We start from the raw sequence: 11,708 nt of genomic DNA, 5'->3' as shown, positions 1-11,708 counted from the left end.
ACAGAATGCGCGGGCATGAGCGGGTGCCCGCAGGCAGGCACGGGCGCAAGCGGGTGTGCACGGGGGTGTGCGTAGACAATCTCGGGCGCATGGGTGGCAGGCTGGCAGGCGCGGGCGGCCTCGGCAGGGGCGTGGGGGTGGGCTAGCAGGCGCAATCGCGCTTGTAGCCAGGGTAGGTTCGGGGGCATCTGATTTAAATTAGTTAGTGGGTTGAGCCGACAACCAGACGGGTCAACCCAAACCCGACCCGGTCGAATTCTAGAACCCAAACCCGACCCATTTTGAAATCAGGACAGATCAAACCCAAAATTTCCGGATCGGGTCCAAGTCGGATTTTCGTGTCGTGTCAAATATTGACACCACTAAATTCACCTATTGAATCCTTATTTAAGAATAAAGCCTTCACATGCAAATGCAATAATAACTCATCATGTTTTTATGTCCAATAATATTTATAGCATCAAGTGATCTTTTCATCTTATTCACTTTTGATATGCAATGATGTAATATTTACTATTGTCATATGTTATCGTTGGCAATTGCACTCTATTATATTTATCTTATAATATGTTGTCACAATTATTGTAATAGCTTTTGTTGGTTGTAGCTTTTGAATTACTCTCTCTTATATCTGTTAACTTTCAACAACCTCCAATGAGATCAAATAGTAGAATAGAAGAGCACTTAATAATCAACATTTTAGTCTGCTCTATTAAAGCTGTTAAAAAGCACATTATTATATCTACTATATATAAATCTAGTTTGAACTTCATTAAAACCTTATTCTTAAAAAAAATTTCAAACTCTTTTCAAATGATGTTCTAACCCTATTCCTATTCGAGTCATATTCGAACTCTATTTGCATAATGTTCAAATAAGGTTCCCACATGATTTAATAGGGTTTGAACAAGGTTTGAATTTCCCTCAAAGAGCTTCAACCTAGTTCGAAATTTGTTTAAATCATTCTTGTTCACAAGGAACTTCAAATACATAGTTAATGGTCAGTAGAGAGAGTATTTTAGTTTGAAATGAACTTTCAGAAGTCAATGTTATCAGTGACTTTGATGGGAAGAGACGATGGTCGGTGGTAGAGGCAAGTGATAGCAAATGACAAAGGCAAGTGACAATGAGCGACATAAATAGTTGTCGGAGAAAAGCGATAGCATGGGTGGTGATGACAATATCACAAGCTAGCTCAATGAAATATTTGGAAATTATTTGATTTAGGCAACATCAAACATTAGTTTATGTTTTTCTCTTCACACTAAACACAGAAGAATTAGATAAATAAATACAATGTCATTTTAATACAACTTACCAAACAGCCCATGCAAAAGCTCCATATCCTTGAAAACCCTCGCAAAAAGAATATAAAAGAAGTTGCAGCAACTAAGCAATATCAAATCACCAACAGACAATAAGGCTTCGTTTGGGGCGGCTTTCTTATTACTTTTTAAAGAAGTTTTTTAATACAAAAATTTATAGTTTAAAAAAATTTTGTACTTAAAAAATTATTTTTAATAGCACTAAAAAAGCCGTAACAAACGAAGACTAAATAAAACTCAATTCATGGCTTCACCTGAACAAATATTCAGCATAAAGAAGACGAAGAACGTCAACAATCCTAAAGCTGCACCTTACATAGACAGAAGTAGCAGCTTAAGATCCATTTGGGATGGTTTTCTCGCTTTTATTCTTTTTAGTATCACAATTTTCTTTGACTATCACTTTCTTCTTATTTTTCACAAATTTCTGTAGTGAAAGATATTATTTACAATCATAATAGATAAAATTATTTTCCTCACAATAACTTCGCAACCAACTTTATAAAAAGTCGTAGCCGGCTCAAATCGATCCTAAACCAACCTCCTCCTGCTTTCTATAAATCAAATTAGGCTGGAATGGGCATGATGGAGAAGACGGGCACATGTACAGCTATAAAACCCAAGTTTTGATAAAGAAAATAAGGCTTCATTTGAGACAGATTTTTTACTGCTTCTCAAAGCAGTGTTCTAGTATAAAAATTAAATTTTTTTACAAGAAAACTGCTTTAAGAAGCGGAAAGAAAGCCGTCCCAAATGAAACCTAAATCATGTCAGAAAAAAAAATGATAAAAAATGATCAAAATAAACTTTAAAATCTTTCGATCTAGTTTAATTTTGCTTCAATATAAATTATAAAATATTATAATTCATATTACACTCATCTTAAAGCAGATCTAAGGATTTCAAAGAAGATCTTAATAAACTGAAATTCTAACATAATTATTTTCCTTATAAAAATCTGCTCGATATCAGCACAAAAAAAATTAAAATTTCAGTGAAAACAAACTAAAAATCTTCGAAATTAAATCAAAACCAATCAAAGCTAATCAAAACAAAAGATAAAGAGAGAGAATTTATGTATAGCAATGCACGTGCCCTGCTTCTCCATCTCACCCATCCAGCCTTCGTCTGTGTAAAACCTGGAATCAGGTAGCTCAAAAATGGAGGTAGACAGGATTAATGGAGAGATTAGCTGTTCTTGCTTGCTCTAATTTGGGGTGTTTATATAGTTGATTTGCCCTTTATGTGAGTGCGATTTTAATTATTCGATTGTTAAGGGTAAGCCAATCGCATTAAAAAGAAGAGAGAGCTTAATGACCTCATTTCATGATGTCCTAATCAATCAAATAAAAGCAACAAGCATGATTTTAATGGTTCCCACTTGTTGAAAGCATTTAATTTGAGTTATTTTCATCATTTATCGAGGGATTGCGGCGAGATCCACTCAGGTGCGGGTAAGTCCATCTATAGTAGGGGTGTCAAAATATGTTGACGGATTGAGTTCGAGTCTGATTTGAATCGAGTCTACTCAAATCTGACATGTTTAGTAAAAGGTCAAAAGTACAAACCCGAATCGAACATGTTAGAAACCCGAATGGCCTGTACCTAACCTGTTAAGCCATTTTATTTTAAAAAAAATTATGACTTATTAACTATAAAATTTAAGATATTTGATAAAATAAGTGTAAGATTATACCTACAATTAAAAAAAATTTAAGAAAAAAAAATTAAACGGGTCATTTTTTTAAAGTCAAAAGCAAGTTCATAGATCACTTGAACATGACAAGTTTAATAAACAGGTCGAAAAGTCTATCTCGGACTCAACCCTATCCAAATTTTTTGGAGTGCACCAAGTTGGGGATGACTGACAATAGGTTTGACAATGTTGATTAGACAGTATCGATTTGATAATGATGATTGGAGAGAAAGATCTGACAGTAGCAATCAAATGATGAAAGGTTCGATAGTGGCGGTTAAGCTGCTAAAGATCAACTTGAGCCTATTAAACCCAAGACTCGGTAAGTTTGATTCCATTTACTTAGGTGCATGAGGGATACTAATATCATTACTTGTTTGCTGACTAAAAGAGCTGCCCAATCTCCTTGGCATCCAATTAATAATTCTACAATTGTTTCTTATTTATCAACCATAACTAATTGCTTTGCCTCTTTTCACAACTAATAAAATGTCCTTCAAGTAATATATTTGCCAAATAATTTAAAATTAAAAAGTTTTGATCTCTTTTGAACTATTTAGAGGTGGAAAATCAATGATAGAAACACCTAAGTTGATACTTGCACAAATCAACTGTAAATGATATAAAACCATGCAATTGTATGGCCTATAACATCCTAAACCGCTTAAATAAAATGTATCCAAGAAGCATCAACATAGACTATTATGTGTTGTTTATTGTAGTCTCCGATATCATCAAATTTTAAGATGATTGCATGTGATTGTGAAACCCCTTAAATAAAAGAAGCTAAACTCTTAAACATAAATGTATCTTTTGATGTAATTGTTGAAATTTTATTAAGAAACTCTGTAGTTAAGCATGCTCATCCTGAAAAAATTCTAAGATTGGTGACCTCCTATGGAGTTACACCAACATGATAAAACTGTGCGGCCATTAGGTCAAAACGGGCAATATCTCGATAGCTAAAAGTTTGGACTGTTACACTGATATATTCATTTACTTCAGATATGGTATGCCTAATGTATTTATCATGACAACAACATACCGATGAACAAATGATAAGTGTCATCCAATTTTCAACTGAGGGTAGCTAATACTATCACTGCTATCATATACAGAGCAGCTAAGCCTGTTATTAAAAAAATTAAATATCATTTGTGATGAATAAGTGCCATGTGGAACTAGATGGAAATTAGTGATAATATATTGTCATCTTTGAATGATCAAATTTACTCCCCAAGTGGAGCATTTGAAGGCAATTGTTCATGAAATGGTGGAATATTAGAAAATTTTACTTAGGACTGTTTATCACATTGGCATTTGCATGTTACTGTAATATCCTTTCAGAAGATTCTTAAAACTATTGACCCCTCCTTTCATCTCAAAATGCTTCTCGAAGGAATTGAAATGATCCATGAAAAAATGATGTCATTAGTTTTTTTATGATTAAATTTACAAAATTGACCTTCGGGAACTATGATTTGTATTATTATAACACATTCATATGATCATTGCCCAAGACATAATACATTTAGATCATCAATTAAAAATCTTATTGGTGACATTCACCAATGGACAACTATTGTCTAGCTTGCTTTGTTTTAAACTTGGGTCCATATAGGGCATCAAGGTCAACTTATAGGAGGATTTTTAGATGAGATAATTAGGAGACTCAATAGAGTTATATGGCCTTGTGAGCCAACTCATGGCGTTTGCCATTAGCCACCACCATCATATGTCATTGTCCTTTTCAATAGTCTGTAATGTTTGTTGTCCACACTTGCATCAGTCCATTGTTGCCCGCCACCATTGCCACTTATTCCTAAAGCTTGTTGTTGTTGCTATCCATTGTTGAAGCTCGCCAACAATTTTCACAGATGCCCTCTATGCTTGCAGTCGACATATGTTGTCTCCCACCACCTATTCTTGACATGGGGGCCAATAGCCGATTCTTGTCCTTGTCTAATATCGAGGCCACCAGCAACGCTTTCCACTAACCGCCAACATCCACCACAAACATCTACCGTCAAGCATTGTAAATATATGGTGTTTGTCGTTCCCTACCATTGAACAAAATCGAAATCTATATATCATCTTCCCTCTCCAGCTAGAACTCGTAATCTCATATTTTCAGGGACAAATAGTTGTATTCTTCAACCTATATATTACAATTCTTTTAAGTGGGATATGCCCTATGATTTTTTCCCTTTTTATGAATTTTTAGATAAAAAAATTTTTAGATAACAAAATCGAAATCTACTTATTTGTGAGGATACTAAATTTTAATGATAAAATCCCTTTCTACTACAGTGAGTATTCTAATAAATAAAAAATATGCTCACATATAATATTACAAGTGCTACATAAGTTTGTCAACATGCTAAACAAATCATTGAAAAAATAAGTAAAAATAATAACTTCTAACAACCTTTTGAATAAATCGTCTAAAAAATTAGGCAGAAAAAGATGAATCCGAATCAAGCTTTAGTGATTAATCATACTATAAGATCAGTTAAGAACGAGTGGGATTTTGCACCTGTAATATTCTCATAAAAGATTAGTAAAAGTAATAATATTTTGTAAGGCATTATTTAATGAAGACAAAATTGCATCATTTTGATCTAAAACTAAAGCTAACTAAGGGGATAACCTTAAGCCTAACATACCGGAATAAACGAGTCAAGTCGAGTATGAGTCATTCTCGATTTAAGTTTGAGCTTAATTGATTAAATGAGTTCTAGGTCAAGCTCAAGCTTATTTGTAGAGATCCGACTAGGCTCAAGAGCGAGATCATTTGTAACAAAAGAGAAAAAATTATTTTTATTCAAGTTGTTATTATAATAACGCACATGATAGAAATATTAAGAAATTAAGATTTTGTTTGGAATAGTGTTCTTACTATTTTTTAATGCAGCTTTCTAGCATACAAACTTTTTATTCAAAAAAGCTGCCTTAGAAAGTAGTAAAAAAGCGGTCCCAAATGAAGCCTAAATGAGAAAAAAATGCAAAATTACCAAAAAATATGGAAGAAAAATACAACATTTAATATTTTTGCAACTTAATACTAAACTAAATGAAATTATAAATAAATTTTTACCGTATTTTGAATTAACATATTATAAAATGTGGTGGCTCACGAGCTAACAACTCAAGTCAGGTTCGACTCAAGTTTTAACTTTTTAGCCCATCGTTCTAGGCTCACAAGCCATTTATTAAGACGAGTTTGAGCTACATCACGAGTTGACTTGACTCAATTATATACCTAGGAGGGGGGAGAAAGAGAGAGAGAGAGAGAGAGAGAGAGAGAGTTGGTGCTTAAGCAATCATTACAAGCACAAAAGAAAAGGAAAGGCAAGTAATTAATGAAAAGATTATTCTCTAATTTCCTTGTTAGTGGTTAATGGCCAGTGATGTTGAAAGATTAAAATTGGTTAGATATGGGTAATTATTTTGTTTTGTTGTTCTATGAAAATGGAAGGCAAGCTAATTGTTTTATAAGACCCCTCATACTTGAAAGTGAAGCACTATGAAGCCTACTATGTGTTGAAGATTGACAGCATGAGCAGTTTTATTTTTGTTGATGTAGATGCGCATTTGGAATGATCATTGCATGTTTTTTTAGGTTTTATTTTTTAGAGAGAGAGAGAGAGAGAGAGAGAGAGAGAGAGAGAGAGAGAGAGAGAGAATCTACCATGTTGTAGTTGCTATCACAATGTCATACCACATCATATGGGCCCTCAAAGAGCATTGTGAGATTCAAACACATGATTTCCACAATCATGGTAGATTATGAATCATGCTCATACCACAATCATGCTCATACCACATTCACTTTGTTGGAGACAACTGCATAAGATATCTTAGTTTCTTAACTCCAAAAATAAAATGAATATAGAGAAGGATACAATTGAATAGCCATCTAAGAGGCTAAAAATGATAAAAATTTGGAGTTAAGAAACTAAAGCTTCGTTTAGGAGGGCTATCTTATTTCTTCTTAAAGCAGATTCCTAGTTCAAAAATTTATTTTTTAGAAAGCTGATTGAAGAAGCACTAAGATTCATTTGGGGAAGCATTCATACTGTTTTTAAAACAAGCTTTTTAGTACATAACGATTTAGTCTAAAAATTTACTTTAGAAAACAGTAAGAAAGTTGTCCCAAATGACGCCTAAGAAACATCTCGGATTGATGACACATTTTAGAATTAAACCATGCCATTATTCAATTAAAACATTACTAACACTTATGAATTAATAGCCAGTAATCAGTTTATTCTATCTTTCCAAAATAATTAAAACAGATGCTATCACAAAAACACATAAGAAGTGTGGTTGTTTATGAATAAAAAATTGAAACAAAAAAATTGGATTAGCAATGTGTTAAACCTGAACCAGTCCAACCAGGACCAGTTCAAGTCTATGCTCGTCGGTTCAAAAGGGGAGGCGTACAAGAGAGGGGGGCGACAACATTGGTGGGCCCCATGGCCTAAATTAAACAGGGATTGGGAGAAACCTTCTCCTTAATGACACTTGCTTTTTTTTGGATATCATTTCATCATCATATAAACCCTCGCAAAGATGAAATGTCAAAAATGCACCATACTTAATATCTAGTTTAAATGCATGTGCTACTCATGTATGTTGATAGGATTTTAAAAATTAATAAATTTTTAATAAAATAAAAACTTATTAATTATATTATTTGTGAATTAATATATTCTTTTTATAAGTTTATTATTACTAATAAATCTAGAAATGAATTTGTTCTTAAAGATAAAACTAAAAATATGATATTAGGAATATATAATTCTAAAGATAATAGGATTTTTAATATGGATAATATGAATGAATTTTCAATGATTTCCCTCAAATAATCTAGAAAATGCAAAAAAAAAAAAAAAGAAATGCACTCAGATTATTGATTGTGTTTATAACTAAGATATTGGAGATAATAAGGTTGGAGGAAGCATAGATGAAGCCTATAATGTAATTTCTTTTTTTAACTGCATATTTCAAAAGCTAAATATTTTGAAATTTTGAAAATAATAAGTTAATAATATTTTTTAATTAGATAAATAATAAAGCAATAAAATGCTAATAAATAAAAAAAACAAAGCTATTGGCCAAAAAAATAAAATATACAAGAGAAAATCAATTTACACTAGAAAAAAAAAAAGAATATTATAAAAATCAATTTATTAATGTTTAGGTTGGTGAAAGGACTTAATTTTGATCCAATGGTTAGAGGAAATGGTTATATTTCTAAGATCACAAATTTCAATCACACACTTTAAGATTTATCAGCACAATTTAGAATTTATTGCTCTCTAATAAATAAAATAAAAGTGCTTCTTGGGGGCATGCCATCATTCATTACTATACTATAGAATATATAGGATAACATCACTTTAGAAATATATAAAATGCTTGCACCAAAGCTTTAAGATACATAAACGTATAAATCAAAACACTACATGAAAATCCGGCAGAAAATATTCCGCCGGAAAGCCGCCAGAAAATCACGCGGTAGTGGACGATTTTCCTGTAGTGAAACATCTAAGGATTCATAGAACACCAAATGAATTCCTATGAAATATCATTCACTAATTGATGAGTTGTAGCAATCAAGTATAAATCTTTTTTCCTCCTGGCTGTGCCATCAAATTCCTCTTCCATGTCGAGCTCCATAGGACCCTTCCCTCCTGGTATTTCCCAATCAAAGTGTAAGAGCAATAATGAAATAAAGAGCTCCAAGCCAGCCATTGCAAATGTCATTCCAGGGCAAATCCTTCTTCCTGATCCGAAAGGTATATACTCATACTTAGTTCCTCTAAAATCATGTGTGCTCTCATCGAATCTATCTGGATAGAAGTTATCAGGATTCTCCCAAATTTCTGGATCTCTTGCGATAGCCCATGCATTAACTACCACACGAGCCCTTCTCGGTATCAAAAACCCTAATAGGCTTGTGGGCTCATTGCAAGTTCTAGGAAGAAGCAAAGGTAAAGGAGGGTGCAATCTTAAAGTTTCTTTTATAACATTATGAAGGTAGTGTAGCTCATTGGTATCATTATCTTCAATTTTTGTTTTTGTTCCAAGTGCTTTTCTTATCTCTCTTTGAGCCTTATGCATTACTTTTGGATGACGAATGAGCTCTGACATGATCCAACACATTGTGTTTGATGTCGTCTCTGTTGCAGCCACAAGCATGTCCTATAAATAAAATGTTTAATTTGATCAAATTACTTACTATGATTCAATTTTTTTATGAATATTCCTGAAAATAAAACCAAACTAGGAGAAGATACCATAGGTTTGCTAATAATTTGTACATTGCCAAATAACAAGATATTAATATCTAAATGTTAGGGGAGAAAGAAATGAGTGGGTGCTTACTAAGACCACAGCTTTGACATTATCCATTGTTAGAGGGACTTGTAACTCTCCTTTCTTTTGAATCCTTAGCAAAACATCAAGCAAATCCTCCTCGGCCATTTCACCTGTAATTACTTTCTTTGTCTTATGCTCCATAATTATCTCATCCAAAACATGATCCATCTCACGGTGCAGTCTCTTCATTTGGAAGCTCGACCCATCAAAAAAACTAAACAGATAGCTAAAAGATGGAAACAAATCAGCTACCCTTAACATTGGAAGAAGCTTGATAGTCTCCCTCATGGCTAATATGAACCTTTGCCGGCTCGTACACTCTTTTCCAAATGCACTTCTAGCTATCTGCATGTTACTGACTTCTTGAAACATCTCCGTTAGGTTCACTGGAGATCCAACAGTTTTTTCAATCTTATAAAGAAGATTTTGAGCTTCTTCATATCTGATGAAGCTTAAAGCTTTAACTCTCTTAGTGCTAAGTAGCTCTTCCACACAAATCTTACGCAGTTGTCTCCAATAAGGTCCGTATGGGGAGAAGCCAATGCCACTCGAGTTATAACCAATCTTCTCAACAGACAAGAGCGTCGGCCGGGAGGCAAAAACTTGATCATGAGTTTTGAGCACCTCGCGAGCAGTGCTCGGACTAGATGCCACTACGAAGTCCACATGGCCGAGCTTAATATGAAACAAAGGACCATATTTTTGGGCAAGCCTGTAAAATCTATGATGGGTTTGCTCTCCAGTCATAAGCTGGTGAATGCTTCCTATTAATGGGAGCTTCCATGGCCCTGGAGGGAGTTTGGTGTTTTGAATGATTACATGAAAAGGATGCTTCTTCCTATAACTCTTGAGAAGAACTAGGAAGAAAGCTGGGATTATGAATATTTGGAGGATTAAAGAGAAAAACAAAGGGAATTGCATTATTTGTATGTTTGATCTACAATTTTTTGAGTGGAGAAGAGGTTGTCGTCTGCTATATTTATACTAATTTCAGTTTTGCCTTCTTATCTATTATGAGTATCAAACTTCATAAAATGTGAGATTCATTTATGATTAAGTCATTGTTAATGAGTTGTGCGTGTCATTTCCCCTCATAGCTTCTCTAGTAAATGAGCTGCTATTTGTTTGACACGACTAACGACATATTTGACACATACCAAACCTGTATTTAATAAATGTTATACTTTGTATACACGTCATATTTTAATATTATAAATTATTGACACATCATAGAGATTAACGAAATACAATATAAATATTTATATTGAAAGGTGCTTTTTTATTCAATAACAAATATTTATTTTAAAAATAAAAATCTCTCTCTAGCTCTCTCCCAATTCATCAATTATTTATTTTACTTGATAACATTTTGTGTTTTCAACTATATATTAGTTTATAACTTGACTTATGAAAAAATATGTTTGACAAGTGTCAAAAAAATGTATTTTTATAAAATGTCATATAGTATCTGTAAGAAATATTATATGTTTTAACATTAAAAAATGTTAACAAAACATAGAGATCAATGATATGTGAGATATGTTTATAAATAAGTCATTTTATTTGTATTCAATATGTATATTCAAATATGAAATATCTCAAGAGTTTGATTTAAAGGACAAAGACAGATAACTACTTCTTGGGACCATGTTGAAATTCTCCGATCTGCAATAGAGCGTACTTAATCTTAGGGAAAATTATTCGGTCCGGACACCGGACCTAGAAATAGGTCCGGATATTCAATTAAAATTTGCCATGTAGATTGCACTTTGACTGTGCTTTTTTACTGCGCTTTGAATGCGCTTTAATTGCTTTTTACCTGCGCTTTCGATGAGTTTGACTTTAAACTTTGCGGACATGTGTACATTCCACATGTCAATATTTTATTGGACACCAGACATATTTCTACATCCAGTATCCCGACGTAATAATTTTCCCAATCTTAGGCTTAACTAAGCCTACTCTCTCATGCTTAGATGTTATTCACCTGATATTCCCTCCATGAAGTATATAGTAAGTCGACAACATCATCTTACAATTTAGCAACGTCAGCCAACCAGTTTGTGACTTCATCCATCAAGTTGGTAATTGCAACTTGCAATAGGCTTAGCTAAGTATTAACTTGTATACTTAGTTGTCTTGTCTACACATCTTATATACTCGTATTTATTTTCCCATTTTTTTGTATATCATAAAAGTAGATTTTTTGTAGCTTTAAATACAAGTTTGAACTAGGGGTGTCAAAACCGGGTTACGGGTCGGGTCAACCCTAACTCGCCCCATTTAGGTAAATGGGTCAT

The 11,708-nt window shown here is 33.3% G+C and overlaps 1 pseudogene; it reads right to left on the bottom strand.

Moving 5' to 3' along the window:
* Positions 1-4,510: 4,510 nt before the first annotated feature.
* Positions 4,511-11,267, bottom strand: LOC110111465 (annotated as a pseudogene).
* Positions 11,268-11,708: the final 441 nt, after the last annotated feature.

This window comes from Dendrobium catenatum, unplaced genomic scaffold (genome assembly GCF_001605985.2).
Source record: "Dendrobium catenatum unplaced genomic scaffold, ASM160598v2 fragScaff_scaffold_621, whole genome shotgun sequence".
Classification (NCBI taxonomy): Eukaryota; Viridiplantae; Streptophyta; class Magnoliopsida; order Asparagales; family Orchidaceae; genus Dendrobium; species Dendrobium catenatum.
The sequence above is the reverse complement of the archived record's forward strand: the minus strand, read 5'-3'. Positions and strand labels throughout refer to the sequence as shown.